Source organism: Cryptomeria japonica, unplaced genomic scaffold, assembly GCF_030272615.1.
Source record: "Cryptomeria japonica unplaced genomic scaffold, Sugi_1.0 HiC_scaffold_166, whole genome shotgun sequence".
Taxonomy (NCBI): domain Eukaryota; kingdom Viridiplantae; phylum Streptophyta; class Pinopsida; order Cupressales; family Cupressaceae; genus Cryptomeria; species Cryptomeria japonica.
The window spans coordinates 73,083-99,080 of NW_026728988.1; the positions used below are offsets into that span (position 1 = coordinate 73,083).

The 25,998-nt window shown below is 63.8% G+C and overlaps 4 non-coding genes across 4 annotated transcripts; all 4 read right to left on the bottom strand.

Moving 5' to 3' along the window:
- Window positions 1–1,860: 1,860 nt before the first annotated feature.
- Window positions 1,861–1,979, bottom strand: LOC131867227 (5S ribosomal RNA). The gene has a single exon (XR_009365786.1). It is a non-coding gene; the product is annotated as a 5S ribosomal RNA (ribosomal RNA).
- A 5,915-nt stretch (window positions 1,980–7,894) lies between these two features.
- Window positions 7,895–8,013, bottom strand: LOC131867228 (5S ribosomal RNA). Its single transcript, XR_009365787.1, has one exon. It is a non-coding gene; the product is annotated as a 5S ribosomal RNA (ribosomal RNA).
- A 5,915-nt stretch (window positions 8,014–13,928) lies between these two features.
- LOC131867230 (5S ribosomal RNA) lies at window positions 13,929–14,047 on the bottom strand. Its single transcript, XR_009365789.1, has one exon. It is a non-coding gene; the product is annotated as a 5S ribosomal RNA (ribosomal RNA).
- Window positions 14,048–19,963: 5,916 nt separating this feature from the next.
- Window positions 19,964–20,082, bottom strand: LOC131867231 (5S ribosomal RNA). Its single transcript, XR_009365790.1, has one exon. It is a non-coding gene; the product is annotated as a 5S ribosomal RNA (ribosomal RNA).
- Window positions 20,083–25,998: the final 5,916 nt, after the last annotated feature.

Below are 25,998 nucleotides of genomic sequence, written 5' to 3' on the forward strand. Positions count from 1 at the left end.
CCCCGGGTGCGCACCTCGCGTGCACCTTCGCCGCGGTGGGCACCATGGCGTGCACGAAGTCGGAGCCCGGTTTGCCCCGGGTGCGCACCTCGCGTGCACCTTCGCCGGGGTGGGCACCTCGGCTGGGTTGCGCGCCCTGGTGCGCACCAAGGAGCGCTCCGAAGTGTGCTCCAAGGTGCGGCGTGCACGAAGTCGGAGCCCGGTTTGCCCCGGGTGCGCACCTCGCGTGCACCTTCGCCGCGGTGGGCACCATGGCGTGCACGAAGTCGGAGCCCGGTTTGCCCCGGGTGCGCACCCCGCGTGCACCTTCGCCGGGGTGGGCACCTCGGCTGGGTTGCGCGCCCTGGTGCGCACCAAGGAGCGCTCCGAAGTGTGCTCCAAGGTGCGGCGTGCACGAAGTCGGAGCCCGGTTTGCCCCGGGTGCGCACCTCGCGTGCACCTTCGCCGCGGTGGGCACCTTGGCTGGGTTGGGCACCATTGAGCGCTCCGAAGTGTGCTCCAAGGTGCGCACCATGGCCCTCCAAGGTGCGCAGCATGGCGTGCACGAAGTCGGAGCCCGGTTTGCCCCGGGTGCGCACCTCGCGTGCACCTTCGCCAGGGTGGGCACCTCGGTGCGCACACCTTCTCAATGTTTTCTTGCCTTTTCTGGAAATTGGTGAAGGCAGCGCATCAAAGGTGCGCACCTCGGTGTGCTCCGAGGTGCGAACCCGAGAGCGCTCCGAGGTGCCCACGAAGTCGAAAGTCGGGTTAATTGCATTGTTTTCCCCGGGTGCGCTCCGAGGTGCGCAACATCGGTGCGCACCAAGGAGGGCTCCGAAGTGTGCTCCAAGGTGCGCACGATTCGGAGCTCGGTTTGCCCGGGGTGCGCACACCTTGGCTGGGTTGCGCACCCTTTGTGCGCTCCAAGGTGCGCACGAAGTCGGAGCTCGGTTTGCCCCGGGTGCGCACCTTCGCCAGGGTGCGCACCTTGATGCGCACGCCTTGGCTGGGCTGCGCACCTTGGTGGGCGCCATGGTGCGCACCTTTCGTGCGCTCCAAGGTGCGCACGAAGTCGGAGCTCGGTTTGCCCCGGGTGCGCACCTTGGTGGGCGCCATGGTGCACTCCGAGGTGCCCAAGATTGGTGCGCACCAAGGAGCGCTCCGAAGTGCGCTCCAAGGTGCGCAGGTGCGCGCGAAGTCGAAAGTTGGGTTAATTGTCCGGTTTGCCTCGGGTGCGCACCTTGCGTGCACCTTCGCCAGGGTGGGCGCCTTGGTGCGCACACCTTGGCTGGGCTGCGCACCCGGGCGCGCACACCTTGGCACCCGCGTTTCCTTCATTTTAAATTTTTTTTTTTTACAATCTCTCAAGTGGGAAATTCTATAATCTCAACTTTTTTTGCCTTTTCAGGAAACTTTTGAATGGAGCGCATCATTGGTGCGCTCCGAAGTGTGCTCCAAGGTGCGCACCTCTGGTGTGCTCCAAAGCTCTCTCCAGCTGCGTGCACCTGCCCCGGCCGCGCACCCGGCCCCGCCCAGCTTCGCTCACCTGTCCCGGGCGTCTGGTGCGGAACCTTAGAGTAAGAAACATCACCGTGCACCTTGGCCAACGTGCGCGACTCGACCGAGCGCGCACTGGCCGAGGTGCACACCGATTTCACCTGGGTGCGCGCGCAGCACCTCGGGCGCACCGGGGTGCGCGCACAACGCCCGGGTTGCACCGTGGCCTGTGTGCTCGGGGCGCCTCGGGTGCGCGCTCGGTGTCGCCCCCGCGCGCGCGGTAGTGCGGGCAGCGCACCCCGGCCCGGCCCGGCCCCGACGAGAACGCAAACGGGCAAAAGGTTTATTCAAATAGCATTGCGACGCCCGGCGAAAAACTAAAAAAGGGTGCAACACCGGGACTTCCCGGGAGGTCACCCATCCCAGTACTACTCCGGCCCAAGCGCGCTTAACTGCGGAGTTCTGATGGGATCCGGTGCACTAACGCTGGTATGATCGCACCCGTTATGAGCTTGTCGCAGTGTGTACTTAGCAAACCGCGACCCACGTGCGAATCCACCCCGGCCACCCACCCCCGTCGAGGTGCACACCCTCCCTCGCGAAGTGCGCCCCGTTCGCCAAGTGTGAGCCCTGCCCGGGTGCGCGCACCTTGCTAGGGCGTCGGGTGTGCACCCGGCCCGGCCTACGTGCGTGCACCTGGACGGGGCGTCGTGTGCGTGCAGTGTCCCGTCTGCAACGCGGTGCCCACACACCACCTCGGGCGCAACGACCTGCGCTCACATGTGGGCCGAGTGCACCTTGGTGCATGTTCGGGGCGCCTCGGGTGCACGCTCGATCTTGCCCCGGTGCACCAAGGCGCTCGGTTTGCCCCGGGTGCGCACTTGGTGCAAGGTGGGCACCCAAAATAGGGATCAAGCACCAAAACACAAGTTTCGGGATGCAAAATGGGACCCAAGGACCACAAATGCGTTCCAAGACCCATGATGGGTCCACGAGAACAAAAATGTGTTCCGAGACTTAATAAACAAATATTGGGTTTTAGGAGAAGAAACATGCTCTGATGCCCAAAACGAGAATCGACCCCGAAAAGGCCACAGGCCAAAAGTGGGATGCGAGACAAAAAAAAATGGGACCCGAGGACCAAAATTGGGTTCCCAGGTCGAAGACAGGGCAACCGGACAAGAAACGACCTCTAAGGCTCGAAATGAGTCCCGACGACTAAAACTTGACAAGAAGCACCCATCAGGCACCCAACTCGACACCCATGGGATGCCGACCCACCCGGGCTTCCACCTAGCACACCTTGGCACCCACCCACCCTCGCACCCAACCTCGCACCCAACTTAGCACCTTTGAACCCACATTGGCACTCACCCTGACCCTGGCACCTTGGAACCCACATTGGCACTCACCTTGACCCTGGCACCCACCTTTGCACTCACCTTGGGACCCACCCTGGCTCCCACCTCGGCACCCACCCAGACACCCACCTTGGTTCCTTGGCACCCACCTTGGATCCTTGGCACCCACCCCGACACCCACCTTGGCACGCAACTTGGCTACTTGCCACCCACCTTGGCTCCTTGACGCCCACCCCGACAACCACCCCGTGACCTACCCTGGCTAGGGTTGGTGCACACCCACCCTGGTGCCCACCTTGGCACCCACCCCATGACCCACCTTGGCACGCACCTTAGTACCCACCCCGTTACCCACCCTAGGACCCACCCCGTGACCCACCTTGGCCAGGGTGGGTGCCTTGGTGCGCACAACTTGCCTGGGCTGCACACCAGGGCGGGCTCAAGATGGCACCCGCGTTCCGTTTTTTTCACTATCTTTCAAAACGGAAATTTTAAAATCTCGTTTTTTTTTTTTTTTTGCCTTTTCTGGAAATTAGTGAAGGCAGCGCATCAAAGGTGCGCAATGCTGGTGCGAACCCGGGAGCGCTCCGATGTGTGCTCCAAGGTGCGGCGTGCACGAAGTCCGAGCCCGGCTTGCCCCGGGTGCGCACCTCGCGTGCACCTTCGCCGGGGTGAGCACCTTGGCTGGGTTGCGCGCCCTGGTGCGCACCAAGGAGCGCTCTGAAGTGTGCTCCAAGGTGCGGCGTGCACGAAGTCGGAGCTCGGTTTGCCCCGGGTGTGCACCTCGGGTGCGCACCTCGCGTGCACCTTCGCTGCGGTGGGCACCTTGGCTGGGTTGCGCGCCTTGGTGGGCACCATGCAGTGCACGAAGTCGGAGCCCGGTTTGCCCCGGGCGCGCACCTCCGCCAGGGTGGGCACCTTGGTGCGCACAACTTGCCTGGGCTGCGCACCAGGAAGGGCTCAAGATGGCACCCGCGTTCCGTTTTTTTCACTATCTTTCAGAACGGAAATTTTAAAATATCGTTTTTTTTTGCCTTTTCTGGAAATTAGTGAAGGCAGCGCATCAAAGGTGCGCAACGCTGGTGCGAACCTGGGAGCGCTCCGATGTGTGCTCCAAGGTGCGGCGTGCACGAAGTCGGAGCCCGGTTTGCCCCGGGTGCGCCCTGGTGGGCACCATGGTGCGCACCAAGGAGCGCTCCGAAGTGTGCTCCAAGGTGCGGCCTGCACGAAGTCGGAGCCCGGTTTGCCCCGGGCGTGCACCGCGGGTGGGCACCTTGGTGCGCATGCCTTGCCTGGGCTGCGCACCAGGGCGGGCTCAAGATGGCACCCGCGTTCCGTTTTTTTCACTATCTTTCAAAACGGAAATTTTAAAATCTCATTTTTTTTTGCCTTTTCTGGAAATTAGTGAAGGCAGCGCATCAAAGGTGCGCACCTCGCTGCCCACCACGGTGCGCAACGCCGGTGGGCACCCGGGAGTGCTTCGAAGTGTGCTCCAAGGTGCTGCGTGCACGTTGTCGGAGCCCGGTTTGCCCCGGGTGCGCACCTCGCGTGCACCTTCGTCGGGGTGGGCACCTTGGCTGGGTTTGCCCCGGCTGCGCTCCGAAGCGGGGTTATTGGAGCGCCGCCTCTTTTTTTGTCGGAGCGTTTGGTGGGGTTTCTCGCATTGGCTCTTCCCAGGCCCGGTTGCCACCCTGGCGCGCACGAAGTCGGAAGTAGGGTTAATTGCCCGGGTGCGCACCTTTGCCAGGGTGGGCACCTTACCTGGGCTGTGCACCAGGGCGGGCTCAAGATGGCACCCGCGTTCCGTTTTTTTCACTATCTTTCAAAACGGAAATTTTAAAATCTCCTCTTTTTTTTGCCTTTTCTGGAAATTAGTGAAGGCAGCGCATCAAAGGTGCGCACCTCGCTGCCCACCTTGGTGTGCTCTGAGGTGCGCACCCGGGAGCGCTACGAAGTGTGCTCCAAGGTGCGGCGTGCACGTTGTCGGAGCCCGGTTTGCCCCGGGTGCGCACCTCGCCTGCACCTTGGCCGGGGTGGGCACCCTGGCTGGGTTTGCCCAGGGTGCGCTCCGAAGCGGGGTTACTGGAGCGCCCCCTCTTTTTTTGTCAGAGCGTTTGGTGGGGTTTCTCGCATTGGCTCTTCCCAGGCCCGGTTGTTGGGTGCGCTCCCACCCTGGCGCGCGCGAAGTTGGAAGTTGGGTTAATTGCCCGGGCGCGCACCTTCGCCAGGGTGGGCACCTTGGTGCGCACACCTTGGCTGGGCTGCGCACCAGGGCGGGCTCAAGATGGCACCAGCATTCCCTTTTTCTCACTATCTTTCAAAACGGAAATTTTAAAATCTCGTTTTGTTTTGCCTTTTATGGAAATTAGTGAAGGCATCGCATCAAAGGTGCGCACCTCGCTGCCCACCTTGGTGTGCTCCGAGGTGCCCACCACGGTGCGCTCCGAGGTGCCCACCACGGTGCGCAACGCCGGTGCGAACCCGGGAGCGCCCCGATGTGTGCTCCAAGGTGCGGCGTGCACGAAGCCGGACCCCGGTTTGCCCCGGGTGCGCACCTCGCGTGCACCTTGGTGCGCACACCTTGGCTGGGTTGCGCGGCCTGGTGGGCACCATGGTGCGCACCAAGGAGCGCTCCGAAGTGTGCTCCAAGGTGCGGCGTGCACGAAGTCCTAGCCCGGTTTGCCCCGGGTGCGCACCTTCGCCGCGGTGGGCACCATGGCGTGCACGAAGTCGGAGCCCGGTTTGCCCCGGGTGCGCACCTCGCGTGCACCTTCGCCGGGGTGGGCACCTCGGCTGGGTTGCGCGCCCTGGTGCGCACCAAGGAGCGCTCCGAAGTGTGCTCCAAGGTGCGGCGTGCACGAAGTCGGAGCCCGGTTTGCCCCGGGTGCGCACCTTCGCCGCGGTGGGCACCCTGGTGCGCACCATGGCGTGCACGAAGTCGGAGCCCGGTTTGCCCCGGGTGCGCACCTCGCGTGCACCTTCGGCGGGGTTGCGCGCCCTGGTGCGCACCAAGGAGCGCTCCGAAGTGTGCTCCAAGGTGCGGCGTGCACGAAGTCGGAGCCCGGTTTGCCCCGGGTGCGCACCTCGCGTGCACCTTCGGCGGGGTTGCGCGCCCTGGTGGGCACCATGGTGCGCACCAAGGAGCGCTCCGAAGTGTGCTCCAAGGTGCGGCGTGCACGAAGTCGGAGCCCGGTTTGCCCCGGGTGCGCACCTCGCGTGCACCTTCGCCGCGGTGGGCACCATGGCGTGCACGAAGTCGGAGCCCGGTTTGCCCCGGGTGCGCACCTCGCGTGCACCTTCGCCGGGGTGGGCACCTCGGCTGGGTTGCGCGCCCTGGTGCGCACCAAGGAGCGCTCCGAAGTGTGCTCCAAGGTGCGGCGTGCACGAAGTCGGAGCCCGGTTTGCCCCGGGTGCGCACCTCGCGTGCACCTTCGCCGCGGTGGGCACCATGGCGTGCACGAAGTCGGAGCCCGGTTTGCCCCGGGTGCGCACCCCGCGTGCACCTTCGCCGGGGTGGGCACCTCGGCTGGGTTGCGCGCCCTGGTGCGCACCAAGGAGCGCTCCGAAGTGTGCTCCAAGGTGCGGCGTGCACGAAGTCGGAGCCCGGTTTGCCCCGGGTGCGCACCTCGCGTGCACCTTCGCCGCGGTGGGCACCTTGGCTGGGTTGGGCACCATTGAGCGCTCCGAAGTGTGCTCCAAGGTGCGCACCATGGCCCTCCAAGGTGCGCAGCATGGCGTGCACGAAGTCGGAGCCCGGTTTGCCCCGGGTGCGCACCTCGCGTGCACCTTCGCCAGGGTGGGCACCTCGGTGCGCACACCTTCTCAATGTTTTCTTGCCTTTTCTGGAAATTGGTGAAGGCAGCGCATCAAAGGTGCGCACCTCGGTGTGCTCCGAGGTGCGAACCCGAGAGCGCTCCGAGGTGCCCACGAAGTCGAAAGTCGGGTTAATTGCATTGTTTTCCCCGGGTGCGCTCCGAGGTGCGCAACATCGGTGCGCACCAAGGAGGGCTCCGAAGTGTGCTCCAAGGTGCGCACGATTCGGAGCTCGGTTTGCCCGGGGTGCGCACACCTTGGCTGGGTTGCGCACCCTTTGTGCGCTCCAAGGTGCGCACGAAGTCGGAGCTCGGTTTGCCCCGGGTGCGCACCTTCGCCAGGGTGCGCACCTTGATGCGCACGCCTTGGCTGGGCTGCGCACCTTGGTGGGCGCCATGGTGCGCACCTTTCGTGCGCTCCAAGGTGCGCACGAAGTCGGAGCTCGGTTTGCCCCGGGTGCGCACCTTGGTGGGCGCCATGGTGCACTCCGAGGTGCCCAAGATTGGTGCGCACCAAGGAGCGCTCCGAAGTGCGCTCCAAGGTGCGCAGGTGCGCGCGAAGTCGAAAGTTGGGTTAATTGTCCGGTTTGCCTCGGGTGCGCACCTTGCGTGCACCTTCGCCAGGGTGGGCGCCTTGGTGCGCACACCTTGGCTGGGCTGCGCACCCGGGCGCGCACACCTTGGCACCCGCGTTTCCTTCATTTTAAATTTTTTTTTTTTACAATCTCTCAAGTGGGAAATTCTATAATCTCAACTTTTTTTGCCTTTTCAGGAAACTTTTGAATGGAGCGCATCATTGGTGCGCTCCGAAGTGTGCTCCAAGGTGCGCACCTCTGGTGTGCTCCAAAGCTCTCTCCAGCTGCGTGCACCTGCCCCGGTCGCGCACCCGGCCCCGCCCAGCTTCGCTCACCTGTCCCGGGCGTCTGGTGCGGAACCTTAGAGTAAGAAACATCACCGTGCACCTTGGCCAACGTGCGCGACTCGACCGAGCGCGCACTGGCCGAGGTGCACACCGATTTCACCTGGGTGCGCGCGCAGCACCTCGGGCGCACCGGGGTGCGCGCACAACGCCCGGGTTGCACCGTGGCCTGTGTGCTCGGGGCGCCTCGGGTGCGCGCTCGGTGTCGCCCCCGCGCGCGCGGTAGTGCGGGCAGCGCACCCCGGCCCGGCCCGGCCCCGACGAGAACGCAAACGGGCAAAAGGTTTATTCAAATAGCATTGCGACGCCCGGCGAAAAACTAAAAAAGGGTGCAACACCGGGACTTCCCGGGAGGTCACCCATCCCAGTACTACTCCGGCCCAAGCGCGCTTAACTGCGGAGTTCTGATGGGATCCGGTGCACTAACGCTGGTATGATCGCACCCGTTATGAGCTTGTCGCAGTGTGTACTTAGCAAACCGCGACCCACGTGCGAATCCACCCCGGCCACCCACCCCCGTCGAGGTGCACACCCTCCCTCGCGAAGTGCGCCCCGTTCGCCAAGTGTGAGCCCTGCCCGGGTGCGCGCACCTTGCTAGGGCGTCGGGTGTGCACCCGGCCCGGCCTACGTGCGTGCACCTGGACGGGGCGTCGTGTGCGTGCAGTGTCCCGTCTGCAACGCGGTGCCCACACACCACCTCGGGCGCAACGACCTGCGCTCACATGTGGGCCGAGTGCACCTTGGTGCATGTTCGGGGCGCCTCGGGTGCACGCTCGATCTTGCCCCGGTGCACCAAGGCGCTCGGTTTGCCCCGGGTGCGCACTTGGTGCAAGGTGGGCACCCAAAATAGGGATCAAGCACCAAAACACAAGTTTCGGGATGCAAAATGGGACCCAAGGACCACAAATGCGTTCCAAGACCCATGATGGGTCCACGAGAACAAAAATGTGTTCCGAGACTTAATAAACAAATATTGGGTTTTAGGAGAAGAAACATGCTCTGATGCCCAAAACGAGAATCGACCCCGAAAAGGCCACAGGCCAAAAGTGGGATGCGAGACAAAAAAAAATGGGACCCGAGGACCAAAATTGGGTTCCCAGGTCGAAGACAGGGCAACCGGACAAGAAACGACCTCTAAGGCTCGAAATGAGTCCCGACGACTAAAACTTGACAAGAAGCACCCATCAGGCACCCAACTCGACACCCATGGGATGCCGACCCACCCGGGCTTCCACCTAGCACACCTTGGCACCCACCCACCCTCGCACCCAACCTCGCACCCAACTTAGCACCTTTGAACCCACATTGGCACTCACCCTGACCCTGGCACCTTGGAACCCACATTGGCACTCACCTTGACCCTGGCACCCACCTTTGCACTCACCTTGGGACCCACCCTGGCTCCCACCTCGGCACCCACCCAGACACCCACCTTGGTTCCTTGGCACCCACCTTGGATCCTTGGCACCCACCCCGACACCCACCTTGGCACGCAACTTGGCTACTTGCCACCCACCTTGGCTCCTTGACGCCCACCCCGACAACCACCCCGTGACCTACCCTGGCTAGGGTTGGTGCACACCCACCCTGGTGCCCACCTTGGCACCCACCCCATGACCCACCTTGGCACGCACCTTAGTACCCACCCCGTTACCCACCCTAGGACCCACCCCGTGACCCACCTTGGCCAGGGTGGGTGCCTTGGTGCGCACAACTTGCCTGGGCTGCACACCAGGGCGGGCTCAAGATGGCACCCGCGTTCCGTTTTTTTCACTATCTTTCAAAACGGAAATTTTAAAATCTCGTTTTTTTTTTTTTTTTGCCTTTTCTGGAAATTAGTGAAGGCAGCGCATCAAAGGTGCGCAATGCTGGTGCGAACCCGGGAGCGCTCCGATGTGTGCTCCAAGGTGCGGCGTGCACGAAGTCCGAGCCCGGCTTGCCCCGGGTGCGCACCTCGCGTGCACCTTCGCCGGGGTGAGCACCTTGGCTGGGTTGCGCGCCCTGGTGCGCACCAAGGAGCGCTCTGAAGTGTGCTCCAAGGTGCGGCGTGCACGAAGTCGGAGCTCGGTTTGCCCCGGGTGTGCACCTCGGGTGCGCACCTCGCGTGCACCTTCGCTGCGGTGGGCACCTTGGCTGGGTTGCGCGCCTTGGTGGGCACCATGCAGTGCACGAAGTCGGAGCCCGGTTTGCCCCGGGCGCGCACCTCCGCCAGGGTGGGCACCTTGGTGCGCACAACTTGCCTGGGCTGCGCACCAGGAAGGGCTCAAGATGGCACCCGCGTTCCGTTTTTTTCACTATCTTTCAGAACGGAAATTTTAAAATATCGTTTTTTTTTGCCTTTTCTGGAAATTAGTGAAGGCAGCGCATCAAAGGTGCGCAACGCTGGTGCGAACCTGGGAGCGCTCCGATGTGTGCTCCAAGGTGCGGCGTGCACGAAGTCGGAGCCCGGTTTGCCCCGGGTGCGCCCTGGTGGGCACCATGGTGCGCACCAAGGAGCGCTCCGAAGTGTGCTCCAAGGTGCGGCCTGCACGAAGTCGGAGCCCGGTTTGCCCCGGGTGTGCACCGCGAGTGGGCACCTTGGTGCGCATGCCTTGCCTGGGCTGCGCACCAGGGCGGGCTCAAGATGGCACCCGCGTTCCGTTTTTTTCACTATCTTTCAAAACGGAAATTTTAAAATCTCATTTTTTTTTGCCTTTTCTGGAAATTAGTGAAGGCAGCGCATCAAAGGTGCGCACCTCGCTGCCCACCACGGTGCGCAACGCCGGTGGGCACCCGGGAGTGCTTCGAAGTGTGCTCCAAGGTGCTGCGTGCACGTTGTCGGAGCCCGGTTTGCCCCGGGTGCGCACCTCGCGTGCACCTTCGTCGGGGTGGGCACCTTGGCTGGGTTTGCCCCGGCTGCGCTCCGAAGCGGGGTTATTGGAGCGCCGCCTCTTTTTTTGTCGGAGCGTTTGGTGGGGTTTCTCGCATTGGCTCTTCCCAGGCCCGGTTGCCACCCTGGCGCGCACGAAGTCGGAAGTAGGGTTAATTGCCCGGGTGCGCACCTTTGCCAGGGTGGGCACCTTACCTGGGCTGTGCACCAGGGCGGGCTCAAGATGGCACCCGCGTTCCGTTTTTTTCACTATCTTTCAAAACGGAAATTTTAAAATCTCCTCTTTTTTTTGCCTTTTCTGGAAATTAGTGAAGGCAGCGCATCAAAGGTGCGCACCTCGCTGCCCACCTTGGTGTGCTCTGAGGTGCGCACCCGGGAGCGCTACGAAGTGTGCTCCAAGGTGCGGCGTGCACGTTGTCGGAGCCCGGTTTGCCCCGGGTGCGCACCTCGCCTGCACCTTGGCCGGGGTGGGCACCCTGGCTGGGTTTGCCCAGGGTGCGCTCCGAAGCGGGGTTACTGGAGCGCCCCCTCTTTTTTTGTCAGAGCGTTTGGTGGGGTTTCTCGCATTGGCTCTTCCCAGGCCCGGTTGTTGGGTGCGCTCCCACCCTGGCGCGCGCGAAGTTGGAAGTTGGGTTAATTGCCCGGGCGCGCACCTTCGCCAGGGTGGGCACCTTGGTGCGCACACCTTGGCTGGGCTGCGCACCAGGGCGGGCTCAAGATGGCACCAGCATTCCCTTTTTCTCACTATCTTTCAAAACGGAAATTTTAAAATCTCGTTTTTTTTTGCCTTTTATGGAAATTAGTGAAGGCATCGCATCAAAGGTGCGCACCTCGCTGCCCACCTTGGTGTGCTCCGAGGTGCCCACCACGGTGCGCTCCGAGGTGCCCACCACGGTGCGCAACGCCGGTGCGAACCCGGGAGCGCCCCGATGTGTGCTCCAAGGTGCGGCGTGCACGAAGCCGGACCCCGGTTTGCCCCGGGTGCGCACCTCGCGTGCACCTTGGTGCGCACACCTTGGCTGGGTTGCGCGGCCTGGTGGGCACCATGGTGCGCACCAAGGAGCGCTCCGAAGTGTGCTCCAAGGTGCGGCGTGCACGAAGTCCTAGCCCGGTTTGCCCCGGGTGCGCACCTTCGCCGCGGTGGGCACCATGGCGTGCACGAAGTCGGAGCCCGGTTTGCCCCGGGTGCGCACCTCGCGTGCACCTTCGCCGGGGTGGGCACCTCGGCTGGGTTGCGCGCCCTGGTGCGCACCAAGGAGCGCTCCGAAGTGTGCTCCAAGGTGCGGCGTGCACGAAGTCGGAGCCCGGTTTGCCCCGGGTGCGCACCTTCGCCGCGGTGGGCACCCTGGTGCGCACCATGGCGTGCACGAAGTCGGAGCCCGGTTTGCCCCGGGTGCGCACCTCGCGTGCACCTTCGGCGGGGTTGCGCGCCCTGGTGCGCACCAAGGAGCGCTCCGAAGTGTGCTCCAAGGTGCGGCGTGCACGAAGTCGGAGCCCGGTTTGCCCCGGGTGCGCACCTCGCGTGCACCTTCGGCGGGGTTGCGCGCCCTGGTGGGCACCATGGTGCGCACCAAGGAGCGCTCCGAAGTGTGCTCCAAGGTGCGGCGTGCACGAAGTCGGAGCCCGGTTTGCCCCGGGTGCGCACCTCGCGTGCACCTTCGCCGCGGTGGGCACCATGGCGTGCACGAAGTCGGAGCCCGGTTTGCCCCGGGTGCGCACCTCGCGTGCACCTTCGCCGGGGTGGGCACCTCGGCTGGGTTGCGCGCCCTGGTGCGCACCAAGGAGCGCTCCGAAGTGTGCTCCAAGGTGCGGCGTGCACGAAGTCGGAGCCCGGTTTGCCCCGGGTGCGCACCTCGCGTGCACCTTCGCCGCGGTGGGCACCATGGCGTGCACGAAGTCGGAGCCCGGTTTGCCCCGGGTGCGCACCCCGCGTGCACCTTCGCCGGGGTGGGCACCTCGGCTGGGTTGCGCGCCCTGGTGCGCACCAAGGAGCGCTCCGAAGTGTGCTCCAAGGTGCGGCGTGCACGAAGTCGGAGCCCGGTTTGCCCCGGGTGCGCACCTCGCGTGCACCTTCGCCGCGGTGGGCACCTTGGCTGGGTTGGGCACCATTGAGCGCTCCGAAGTGTGCTCCAAGGTGCGCACCATGGCCCTCCAAGGTGCGCAGCATGGCGTGCACGAAGTCGGAGCCCGGTTTGCCCCGGGTGCGCACCTCGCGTGCACCTTCGCCAGGGTGGGCACCTCGGTGCGCACACCTTCTCAATGTTTTCTTGCCTTTTCTGGAAATTGGTGAAGGCAGCGCATCAAAGGTGCGCACCTCGGTGTGCTCCGAGGTGCGAACCCGAGAGCGCTCCGAGGTGCCCACGAAGTCGAAAGTCGGGTTAATTGCATTGTTTTCCCCGGGTGCGCTCCGAGGTGCGCAACATCGGTGCGCACCAAGGAGGGCTCCGAAGTGTGCTCCAAGGTGCGCACGATTCGGAGCTCGGTTTGCCCGGGGTGCGCACACCTTGGCTGGGTTGCGCACCCTTTGTGCGCTCCAAGGTGCGCACGAAGTCGGAGCTCGGTTTGCCCCGGGTGCGCACCTTCGCCAGGGTGCGCACCTTGATGCGCACGCCTTGGCTGGGCTGCGCACCTTGGTGGGCGCCATGGTGCGCACCTTTCGTGCGCTCCAAGGTGCGCACGAAGTCGGAGCTCGGTTTGCCCCGGGTGCGCACCTTGGTGGGCGCCATGGTGCACTCCGAGGTGCCCAAGATTGGTGCGCACCAAGGAGCGCTCCGAAGTGCGCTCCAAGGTGCGCAGGTGCGCGCGAAGTCGAAAGTTGGGTTAATTGTCCGGTTTGCCTCGGGTGCGCACCTTGCGTGCACCTTCGCCAGGGTGGGCGCCTTGGTGCGCACACCTTGGCTGGGCTGCGCACCCGGGCGCGCACACCTTGGCACCCGCGTTTCCTTCATTTTAAATTTTTTTTTTTTACAATCTCTCAAGTGGGAAATTCTATAATCTCAACTTTTTTTGCCTTTTCAGGAAACTTTTGAATGGAGCGCATCATTGGTGCGCTCCGAAGTGTGCTCCAAGGTGCGCACCTCTGGTGTGCTCCAAAGCTCTCTCCAGCTGCGTGCACCTGCCCCGGCCGCGCACCCGGCCCCGCCCAGCTTCGCTCACCTGTCCCGGGCGTCTGGTGCGGAACCTTAGAGTAAGAAACATCACCGTGCACCTTGGCCAACGTGCGCGACTCGACCGAGCGCGCACTGGCCGAGGTGCACACCGATTTCACCTGGGTGCGCGCGCAGCACCTCGGGCGCACCGGGGTGCGCGCACAACGCCCGGGTTGCACCGTGGCCTGTGTGCTCGGGGCGCCTCGGGTGCGCGCTCGGTGTCGCCCCCGCGCGCGCGGTAGTGCGGGCAGCGCACCCCGGCCCGGCCCGGCCCCGACGAGAACGCAAACGGGCAAAAGGTTTATTCAAATAGCATTGCGACGCCCGGCGAAAAACTAAAAAAGGGTGCAACACCGGGACTTCCCGGGAGGTCACCCATCCCAGTACTACTCCGGCCCAAGCGCGCTTAACTGCGGAGTTCTGATGGGATCCGGTGCACTAACGCTGGTATGATCGCACCCGTTATGAGCTTGTCGCAGTGTGTACTTAGCAAACCGCGACCCACGTGCGAATCCACCCCGGCCACCCACCCCCGTCGAGGTGCACACCCTCCCTCGCGAAGTGCGCCCCGTTCGCCAAGTGTGAGCCCTGCCCGGGTGCGCGCACCTTGCTAGGGCGTCGGGTGTGCACCCGGCCCGGCCTACGTGCGTGCACCTGGACGGGGCGTCGTGTGCGTGCAGTGTCCCGTCTGCAACGCGGTGCCCACACACCACCTCGGGCGCAACGACCTGCGCTCACATGTGGGCCGAGTGCACCTTGGTGCATGTTCGGGGCGCCTCGGGTGCACGCTCGATCTTGCCCCGGTGCACCAAGGCGCTCGGTTTGCCCCGGGTGCGCACTTGGTGCAAGGTGGGCACCCAAAATAGGGATCAAGCACCAAAACACAAGTTTCGGGATGCAAAATGGGACCCAAGGACCACAAATGCGTTCCAAGACCCATGATGGGTCCACGAGAACAAAAATGTGTTCCGAGACTTAATAAACAAATATTGGGTTTTAGGAGAAGAAACATGCTCTGATGCCCAAAACGAGAATCGACCCCGAAAAGGCCACAGGCCAAAAGTGGGATGCGAGACAAAAAAAAATGGGACCCGAGGACCAAAATTGGGTTCCCAGGTCGAAGACAGGGCAACCGGACAAGAAACGACCTCTAAGGCTCGAAATGAGTCCCGACGACTAAAACTTGACAAGAAGCACCCATCAGGCACCCAACTCGACACCCATGGGATGCCGACCCACCCGGGCTTCCACCTAGCACACCTTGGCACCCACCCACCCTCGCACCCAACCTCGCACCCAACTTAGCACCTTTGAACCCACATTGGCACTCACCCTGACCCTGGCACCTTGGAACCCACATTGGCACTCACCTTGACCCTGGCACCCACCTTTGCACTCACCTTGGGACCCACCCTGGCTCCCACCTCGGCACCCACCCAGACACCCACCTTGGTTCCTTGGCACCCACCTTGGATCCTTGGCACCCACCCCGACACCCACCTTGGCACGCAACTTGGCTACTTGCCACCCACCTTGGCTCCTTGACGCCCACCCCGACAACCACCCCGTGACCTACCCTGGCTAGGGTTGGTGCACACCCACCCTGGTGCCCACCTTGGCACCCACCCCATGACCCACCTTGGCACGCACCTTAGTACCCACCCCGTTACCCACCCTAGGACCCACCCCGTGACCCACCTTGGCCAGGGTGGGTGCCTTGGTGCGCACAACTTGCCTGGGCTGCACACCAGGGCGGGCTCAAGATGGCACCCGCGTTCCGTTTTTTTCACTATCTTTCAAAACGGAAATTTTAAAATCTCGTTTTTTTTTTTTTTTTGCCTTTTCTGGAAATTAGTGAAGGCAGCGCATCAAAGGTGCGCAATGCTGGTGCGAACCCGGGAGCGCTCCGATGTGTGCTCCAAGGTGCGGCGTGCACGAAGTCCGAGCCCGGCTTGCCCCGGGTGCGCACCTCGCGTGCACCTTCGCCGGGGTGAGCACCTTGGCTGGGTTGCGCGCCCTGGTGCGCACCAAGGAGCGCTCTGAAGTGTGCTCCAAGGTGCGGCGTGCACGAAGTCGGAGCTCGGTTTGCCCCGGGTGTGCACCTCGGGTGCGCACCTCGCGTGCACCTTCGCTGCGGTGGGCACCTTGGCTGGGTTGCGCGCCTTGGTGGGCACCATGCAGTGCACGAAGTCGGAGCCCGGTTTGCCCCGGGCGCGCACCTCCGCCAGGGTGGGCACCTTGGTGCGCACAACTTGCCTGGGCTGCGCACCAGGAAGGGCTCAAGATGGCACCCGCGTTCCGTTTTTTTCACTATCTTTCAGAACGGAAATTTTAAAATATCGTTTTTTTTTGCCTTTTCTGGAAATTAGTGAAGGCAGCGCATCAAAGGTGCGCAACGCTGGTGCGAACCTGGGAGCGCTCCGATGTGTGCTCCAAGGTGCGGCGTGCACGAAGTCGGAGCCCGGTTTGCCCCGGGTGCGCCCTGGTGGGCACCATGGTGCGCACCAAGGAGCGCTCCGAAGTGTGCTCCAAGGTGCGGCCTGCACGAAGTCGGAGCCCGGTTTGCCCCGGGCGTGCACCGCGGGTGGGCACCTTGGTGCGCATGCCTTGCCTGGGCTGCGCACCAGGGCGGGCTCAAGATGGCACCCGCGTTCCGTTTTTTTCACTATCTTTCAAAACGGAAATTTTAAAATCTCATTTTTTTTTGCCTTTTCTGGAAATTAGTGAAGGCAGCGCATCAAAGGTGCGCACCTCGCTGCCCACCACGGTGCGCAACGCCGGTGGGCACCCGGGAGTGCTTCGAAGTGTGCTCCAAGGTGCTGCGTGCACGTTGTCGGAGCCCGGTTTGCCCCGGGTGCGCACCTCGCGTGCACCTTCGTCGGGGTGGGCACCTTGGCTGGGTTTGCCCCGGCTGCGCTCCGAAGCGGGGTTATTGGAGCGCCGCCTCTTTTTTTGTCGGAGCGTTTGGTGGGGTTTCTCGCATTGGCTCTTCCCAGGCCCGGTTGCCACCCTGGCGCGCACGAAGTCGGAAGTAGGGTTAATTGCCCGGGTGCGCACCTTTGCCAGGGTGGGCACCTTACCTGGGCTGTGCACCCGGGCGGGCTCAAGATGGCACCCGCGTTCCGTTTTTTTCACTATCTTTCAAAACGGAAATTTTAAAATCTCCTCTTTTTTTTGCCTTTTCTGGAAATTAGTGAAGGCAGCGCATCAAAGGTGCGCACCTCGCTGCCCACCTTGGTGTGCTCTGAGGTGCGCACCCGGGAGCGCTACGAAGTGTGCTCCAAGGTGCGGCGTGCACGTTGTCGGAGCCCGGTTTGCCCCGGGTGCGCACCTCGCCTGCACCTTGGCCGGGGTGGGCACCCTGGCTGGGTTTGCCCAGGGTGCGCTCCGAAGCGGGGTTACTGGAGCGCCCCCTCTTTTTTTGTCAGAGCGTTTGGTGGGGTTTCTCACATTGGCTCTTCCCAGGCCCGGTTGTTGGGTGCGCTCCCACCCTGGCGCGCGCGAAGTTGGAAGTTGGGTTAATTGCCCGGGCGCGCACCTTCGCCAGGGTGGGCACCTTGGTGCGCACACCTTGGCTGGGCTGCGCACCAGGGCGGGCTCAAGATGGCACCAGCATTCCCTTTTTCTCACTATCTTTCAAAACGGAAATTTTAAAATCTCGTTTTCTTTTGCCTTTTATGGAAATTAGTGAAGGCATCGCATCAAAGGTGCGCACCTCGCTGCCCACCTTGGTGTGCTCCGAGGTGCCCACCACGGTGCGCTCCGAGGTGCCCACCACGGTGCGCAACGCCGGTGCGAACCCGGGAGCGCCCCGATGTGTGCTCCAAGGTGCGGCGTGCACGAAGCCGGACCCCGGTTTGCCCCGGGTGCGCACCTCGCGTGCACCTTGGTGCGCACACCTTGGCTGGGTTGCGCGGCCTGGTGGGCACCATGGTGCGCACCAAGGAGCGCTCCGAAGTGTGCTCCAAGGTGCGGCGTGCACGAAGTCCTAGCCCGGTTTGCCCCGGGTGCGCACCTTCGCCGCGGTGGGCACCATGGCGTGCACGAAGTCGGAGCCCGGTTTGCCCCGGGTGCGCACCTCGCGTGCACCTTCGCCGGGGTGGGCACCTCGGCTGGGTTGCGCGCCCTGGTGCGCACCAAGGAGCGCTCCGAAGTGTGCTCCAAGGTGCGGCGTGCACGAAGTCGGAGCCCGGTTTGCCCCGGGTGCGCACCTTCGCCGCGGTGGGCACCCTGGTGCGCACCATGGCGTGCACGAAGTCGGAGCCCGGTTTGCCCCGGGTGCGCACCTCGCGTGCACCTTCGGCGGGGTTGCGCGCCCTGGTGCGCACCAAGGAGCGCTCCGAAGTGTGCTCCAAGGTGCGGCGTGCACGAAGTCGGAGCCCGGTTTGCCCCGGGTGCGCACCTCGCGTGCACCTTCGGCGGGGTTGCGCGCCCTGGTGGGCACCATGGTGCGCACCAAGGAGCGCTCCGAAGTGTGCTCCAAGGTGCGGCGTGCACGAAGTCGGAGCCCGGTTTGCCCCGGGTGCGCACCTCGCGTGCACCTTCGCCGCGGTGGGCACCATGGCGTGCACGAAGTCGGAGCCCGGTTTGCCCCGGGTGCGCACCTCGCGTGCACCTTCGCCGGGGTGGGCACCTCGGCTGGGTTGCGCGCCCTGGTGCGCACCAAGGAGCGCTCCGAAGTGTGCTCCAAGGTGCGGCGTGCACGAAGTCGGAGCCCGGTTTGCCCCGGGTGCGCACCTCGCGTGCACCTTCGCCGCGGTGGGCACCATGGCGTGCACGAAGTCGGAGCCCGGTTTGCCCCGGGTGCGCACCCCGCGTGCACCTTCGCCGGGGTGGGCACCTCGGCTGGGTTGCGCGCCCTGGTGCGCACCAAGGAGCGCTCCGAAGTGTGCTCCAAGGTGCGGCGTGCACGAAGTCGGAGCCCGGTTTGCCCCGGGTGCGCACCTCGCGTGCACCTTCGCCGCGGTGGGCACCTTGGCTGGGTTGGGCACCATTGAGCGCTCCGAAGTGTGCTCCAAGGTGCGCACCATGGCCCTCCAAGGTGCGCAGCATGGCGTGCACGAAGTCGGAGCCCGGTTTGCCCCGGGTGCGCACCTCGCGTGCACCTTCGCCAGGGTGGGCACCTCGGTGCGCACACCTTCTCAATGTTTTCTTGCCTTTTCTGGAAATTGGTGAAGGCAGCGCATCAAAGGTGCGCACCTCGGTGTGCTCCGAGGTGCGAACCCGAGAGCGCTCCGAGGTGCCCACGAAGTCGAAAGTCGGGTTAATTGCATTGTTTTCCCCGGGTGCGCTCCGAGGTGCGCAACATCGGTGCGCACCAAGGAGGGCTCCGAAGTGTGCTCCAAGGTGCGCACGATTCGGAGCTCGGTTTGCCCGGGGTGCGCACACCTTGGCTGGGTTGCGCACCCTTTGTGCGCTCCAAGGTGCGCACGAAGTCGGAGCTCGGTTTGCCCCGGGTGCGCACCTTCGCCAGGGTGCGCACCTTGATGCGCACGCCTTGGCTGGGCTGCGCACCTTGGTGGGCGCCATGGTGCGCACCTTTCGTGCGCTCCAAGGTGCGCACGAAGTCGGAGCTCGGTTTGCCCCGGGTGCGCACCTTGGTGGGCGCCATGGTGCACTCCGAGGTGCCCAAGATTGGTGCGCACCAAGGAGCGCTCCGAAGTGCGCTCCAAGGTGCGCAGGTGCGCGCGAAGTCGAAAGTTGGGTTAATTGTCCGGTTTGCCTCGGGTGCGCACCTTGCGTGCACCTTCGCCAGGGTGGGCGCCTTGGTGCGCACACCTTGGCTGGGCTGCGCACCCGGGCGCGCACACCTTGGCACCCGCGTTTCCTTCATTTTAAATTTTTTTTTTTTACAATCTCTCAAGTGGGAAATTCTATAATCTCAACTTTTTTTGCCTTTTCAGGAAACTTTTGAATGGAGCGCATCATTGGTGCGCTCCGAAGTGTGCTCCAAGGTGCGCACCTCTGGTGTGCTCCAAAGCTCTCTCCAGCTGCGTGCACCTGCCCCGGCCGCGCACCCGGCCCCGCCCAGCTTCGCTCACCTGTCCCGGGCGTCTGGTGCGGAACCTTAGAGTAAGAAACATCACCGTGCACCTTGGCCAACGTGCGCGACTCGACCGAGCGCGCACTGGCCGAGGTGCACACCGATTTCACCTGGGTGCGCGCGCAGCACCTCGGGCGCACCGGGGTGCGCGCACAACGCCCGGGTTGCACCGTGGCCTGTGTGCTCGGGGCGCCTCGGGTGCGCGCTCGGTGTCGCCCCCCGCGCGCGCGGTAGTGCGGGCAGCGCACCCCGGCCCGGCCCGGCCCCGACGAGAACGCAAACGGGCAAAAGGTTTATTCAAATAGCATTGCGACGCCCGGCGAAAAACTAAAAAAGGGTGCAACACCGGGACTTCCCGGGAGGTCACCCATCCCAGTACTACTCCGGCCCAAGCGCGCTTAACTGCGGAGTTCTGATGGGATCCGGTGCACTAACGCTGGTATGATCGCACCCGTTATGAGCTTGTCGCAGTGTGTACTTAGCAAACCGCGACCCACGTGCGAATCCACCCCGGCCACCCACCCCCGTCGAGGTGCACACCCTCCCTCGCGAAGTGCGCCCCGTTCGCCAAGTGTGAGCCCTGCCCGGGTGCGCGCACCTTGCTAGGGCGTCGGGTGTGCACCCGGCCCGGCCTACGTGCGTGCACCTGGACGGGGCGTCGTGTGCGTGCAGTGTCCCGTCTGCAACGCGGTGCCCACACACCACCTCGGGCGCAACGACCTGCGCTCACATGTGGGCCGAGTGCACCTTGGTGCATGTTCGGGGCGCCTCGGGTGCACGCTCGATCTTGCCCCGGTGCACCAAGGCGCTCGGTTTGCCCCGGGTGCGCACTTGGTGCAAGGTGGGCACCCAAAATAGGGATCAAGCACCAAAACACAAGTTTCGGGATGCAAAATGGGACCCAAGGACCACAAATGCGTTCCAAGACCCATGATGGGTCCACGAGAACAAAAATGTGTTCCGAGACTTAATAAACAAATATTGGGTTTTAGGAGAAGAAACATGCTCTGATGCCCAAAACGAGAATCGACCCCGAAAAGGCCACAGGCCAAAAGTGGGATGCGAGACAAAAAAAAATGGGACCCGAGGACCAAAATTGGGTTCCCAGGTCGAAGACAGGGCAACCGGACAAGAAACGACCTCTAAGGCTCGAAATGAGTCCCGACGACTAAAACTTGACAAGAAGCACCCATCAGGCACCCAACTCGACACCCATGGGATGCCGACCCACCCGGGCTTCCACCTAGCACACCTTGGCACCCACCCACCCTCGCACCCAACCTCGCACCCAACTTAGCACCTTTGAACCCACATTGGCACTCACCCTGACCCTGGCACCTTGGAACCCACATTGGCACTCACCTTGACCCTGGCACCCACCTTTGCACTCACCTTGGGACCCACCCTGGCTCCCACCTCGGCACCCACCCAGACACCCACCTTGGTTCCTTGGCACCCACCTTGGATCCTTGGCACCCACCCCGACACCCACCTTGGCACGCAACTTGGCTACTTGCCACCCACCTTGGCTCCTTGACGCCCACCCCGACAACCACCCCGTGACCTACCCTGGCTAGGGTTGGTGCACACCCACCCTGGTGCCCACCTTGGCACCCACCCCATGACCCACCTTGGCACGCACCTTAGTACCCACCCCGTTACCCACCCTAGGACCCACCCCGTGACCCACCTTGGCCAGGGTGGGTGCCTTGGTGCGCACAACTTGCCTGGGCTGCACACCAGGGCGGGCTCAAGATGGCACCCGCGTTCCGTTTTTTTCACTATCTTTCAAAACGGAAATTTTAAAATCTCGTTTTTTTTTTTTTTTTGCCTTTTCTGGAAATTAGTGAAGGCAGCGCATCAAAGGTGCGCAATGCTGGTGCGAACCCGGGAGCGCTCCGATGTGTGCTCCAAGGTGCGGCGTGCACGAAGTCCGAGCCCGGCTTGCCCCGGGTGCGCACCTCGCGTGCACCTTCGCCGGGGTGAGCACCTTGGCTGGGTTGCGCGCCCTGGTGCGCACCAAGGAGCGCTCTGAAGTGTGCTCCAAGGTGCGGCGTGCACGAAGTCGGAGCTCGGTTTGCCCCGGGTGTGCACCTCGGGTGCGCACCTCGCGTGCACCTTCGCTGCGGTGGGCACCTTGGCTGGGTTGCGCGCCTTGGTGGGCACCATGCAGTGCACGAAGTCGGAGCCCGGTTTGCCCCGGGCGCGCACCTCCGCCAGGGTGGGCACCTTGGTGCGCACAACTTGCCTGGGCTGCGCACCAGGAAGGGCTCAAGATGGCACCCGCGTTCCGTTTTTTTCACTATCTTTCAGAACGGAAATTTTAAAATATCGTTTTTTTTTGCCTTTTCTGGAAATTAGTGAAGGCAGCGCATCAAAGGTGCGCAACGCTGGTGCGAACCTGGGAGCGCTCCGATGTGTGCTCCAAGGTGCGGCGTGCACGAAGTCGGAGCCCGGTTTGCCCCGGGTGCGCCCTGGTGGGCACCATGGTGCGCACCAAGGAGCGCTCCGAAGTGTGCTCCAAGGTGCGGCCTGCACGAAGTCGGAGCCCGGTTTGCCCCGGGCGTGCACCGCGGGTGGGCACCTTGGTGCGCATGCCTTGCCTGGGCTGCGCACCAGGGCGGGCTCAAGATGGCACCCGCGTTCCGTTTTTTTCACTATCTTTCAAAACGGAAATTTTAAAATCTCATTTTTTTTTGCCTTTTCTGGAAATTAGTGAAGGCAGCGCATCAAAGGTGCGCACCTCGCTGCCCACCACGGTGCGCAACGCCGGTGGGCACCCGGGAGTGCTTCGAAGTGTGCTCCAAGGTGCTGCGTGCACGTTGTCGGAGCCCGGTTTGCCCCGGGTGCGCACCTCGCGTGCACCTTCGTCGGGGTGGGCACCTTGGCTGGGTTTGCCCCGGCTGCGCTCCGAAGCGGGGTTATTGGAGCGCCGCCTCTTTTTTTGTCGGAGCGTTTGGTGGGGTTTCTCGCATTGGCTCTTCCCAGGCCCGGTTGCCACCCTGGCGCGCACGAAGTCGGAAGTAGGGTTAATTGCCCGGGTGCGCACCTTTGCCAGGGTGGGCACCTTACCTGGGCTGTGCACCAGGGCGGGCTCAAGATGGCACCCGCGTTCCGTTTTTTTCACTATCTTTCAAAACGGAAATTTTAAAATCTCCTCTTTTTTTTGCCTTTTCTGGAAATTAGTGAAGGCAGCGCATCAAAGGTGCGCACCTCGCTGCCCACCTTGGTGTGCTCTGAGGTGCGCACCCGGGAGCGCTACGAAGTGTGCTCCAAGGTGCGGCGTGCACGTTGTCGGAGCCCGGTTTGCCCCGGGTGCGCACCTCGCCTGCACCTTGGCCGGGGTGGGCACCCTGGCTGGGTTTGCCCAGGGTGCGCTCCGAAGCGGGGTTACTGGAGCGCCCCCTCTTTTTTTGTCAGAGCGTTTGGTGGGGTTTCTCGCATTGGCTCTTCCCAGGCCCGGTTGTTGGGTGCGCTCCCACCCTGGCGCGCGCGAAGTTGGAAGTTGGGTTAATTGCCCGGGCGCGCACCTTCGCCAGGGTGGGCACCTTGGTGCGCACACCTTGGCTGGGCTGCGCACCAGGGCGGGCTCAAGATGGCACCAGCATTCCCTTTTTCTCACTATCTTTCAAAACGGAAATTTTAAAATCTCGTTTTGTTTTGCCTTTTATGGAAATTAGTGAAGGCATCGCATCAAAGGTGCGCACCTCGCTGCCCACCTTGGTGTGCTCCGAGGTGCCCACCACGGTGCGCTCCGAGGTGCCCACCACGGTGCGCAACGCCGGTGCGAACCCGGGAGCGCCCCGATGTGTGCTCCAAGGTGCGGCGTGCACGAAGCCGGACCCCGGTTTGCCCCGGGTGCGCACCTCGCGTGCACCTTGGTGCGCACACCTTGGCTGGGTTGCGCGGCCTGGTGGGCACCATGGTGCGCACCAAGGAGCGCTCCGAAGTGTGCTCCAAGGTGCGGCGTGCACGAAGTCCTAGCCCGGTTTGCCCCGGGTGCGCACCTTCGCCGCGGTGGGCACCATGGCGTGCACGAAGTCGGAGCCCGGTTTGCCCCGGGTGCGCACCTCGCGTGCACCTTCGCCGGGGTGGGCACCTCGGCTGGGTTGCGCGCCCTGGTGCGCACCAAGGAGCGCTCCGAAGTGTGCTCCAAGGTGCGGCGTGCACGAAGTCGGAGCCCGGTTTGCCCCGGGTGCGCACCTTCGCCGCGGTGGGCACCCTGGTGCGCACCATGGCGTGCACGAAGTCGGAGCCCGGTTTGCCCCGGGTGCGCACCTCGCGTGCACCTTCGGCGGGGTTGCGCGCCCTGGTGCGCACCAAGGAGCGCTCCGAAGTGTGCTCCAAGGTGCGGCGTGCACGAAGTCGGAGCCCGGTTTGCCCCGGGTGCGCACCTCGCGTGCACCTTCGGCGGGGTTGCGCGCCCTGGTGGGCACCATGGTGCGCACCAAGGAGCGCTCCGAAGTGTGCTCCAAGGTGCGGCGTGCACGAAGTCGGAGCCCGGTTTGCCCCGGGTGCGCACCTCGCGTGCACCTTCGCCGCGGTGGGCACCATGGCGTGCACGAAGTCGGAGCCCGGTTTGCCCCGGGTGCGCACCTCGCGTGCACCTTCGCCGGGGTGGGCACCTCGGCTGGGTTGCGCGCCCTGGTGCGCACCAAGGAGCGCTCCGAAGTGTGCTCCAAGGTGCGGCGTGCACGAAGTCGGAGCCCGGTTTGCCCCGGGTGCGCACCTCGCGTGCACCTTCGCCGCGGTGGGCACCATGGCGTGCACGAAGTCGGAGCCCGGTTTGCCCCGGGTGCGCACCCCGCGTGCACCTTCGCCGGGGTGGGCACCTCGGCTGGGTTGCGCGCCCTGGTGCGCACCAAGGAGCGCTCCGAAGTGTGCTCCAAGGTGCGGCGTGCACGAAGTCGGAGCCCGGTTTGCCCCGGGTGCGCACCTCGCGTGCACCTTCGCCGCGGTGGGCACCTTGGCTGGGTTGGGCACCATTGAGCGCTCCGAAGTGTGCTCCAAGGTGCGCACCATGGCCCTCCAAGGTGCGCAGCATGGCGTGCACGAAGTCGGAGCCCGGTTTGCCCCGGGTGCGCACCTCGCGTGCACCTTCGCCAGGGTGGGCACCTCGGTGCGCACACCTTCTCAATGTTTTCTTGCCTTTTCTGGAAATTGGTGAAGGCAGCGCATCAAAGGTGCGCACCTCGGTGTGCTCCGAGGTGCGAACCCGAGAGCGCTCCGAGGTGCCCACGAAGTCGAAAGTCGGGTTAATTGCATTGTTTTCCCCGGGTGCGCTCCGAGGTGCGCAACATCGGTGCGCACCAAGGAGGGCTCCGAAGTGTGCTCCAAGGTGCGCACGATTCGGAGCTCGGTTTGCCCGGGGTGCGCACACCTTGGCTGGGTTGCGCACCCTTTGTGCGCTCCAAGGTGCGCACGAAGTCGGAGCTCGGTTTGCCCCGGGTGCGCACCTTCGCCAGGGTGCGCACCTTGATGCGCACGCCTTGGCTGGGCTGCGCACCTTGGTGGGCGCCATGGTGCGCACCTTTCGTGCGCTCCAAGGTGCGCACGAAGTCGGAGCTCGGTTTGCCCCGGGTGCGCACCTTGGTGGGCGCCATGGTGCACTCCGAGGTGCCCAAGATTGGTGCGCACCAAGGAGCGCTCCGAAGTGCGCTCCAAGGTGCGCAGGTGCGCGCGAAGTCGAAAGTTGGGTTAATTGTCCGGTTTGCCTCGGGTGCGCACCTTGCGTGCACCTTCGCCAGGGTGGGCGCCTTGGTGCGCACACCTTGGCTGGGCTGCGCACCCGGGCGCGCACACCTTGGCACCCGCGTTTCCTTCATTTTAAATTTTTTTTTTTTACAATCTCTCAAGTGGGAAATTCTATAATCTCAACTTTTTTTGCCTTTTCAGGAAACTTTTGAATGGAGCGCATCATTGGTGCGCTCCGAAGTGTGCTCCAAGGTGCGCACCTCTGGTGTGCTCCAAAGCTCTCTCCAGCTGCGTGCACCTGCCCCGGCCGCGCACCCGGCCCCGCCCAGCTTCGCTCACCTGTCCCGGGCGTCTGGTGCGGAACCTTAGAGTAAGAAACATCACCGTGCACCTTGGCCAACGTGCGCGACTCGACCGAGCGCGCACTGGCCGAGGTGCACACCGATTTCACCTGGGTGCGCGCGCAGCACCTCGGGCGCACCGGGGTGCGCGCACAACGCCCGGGTTGCACCGTGGCCTGTGTGCTCGGGGCGCCTCGGGTGCGCGCTCGGTGTCGCCCCCCGCGCGCGCGGTAGTGCGGGCAGCGCACCCCGGCCCGGCCCGGCCCCGACGAGAACGCAAACGGGCAAAAGGTTTATTCAAATAGCATTGCGACGCCCGGCGAAAAACTAAAAA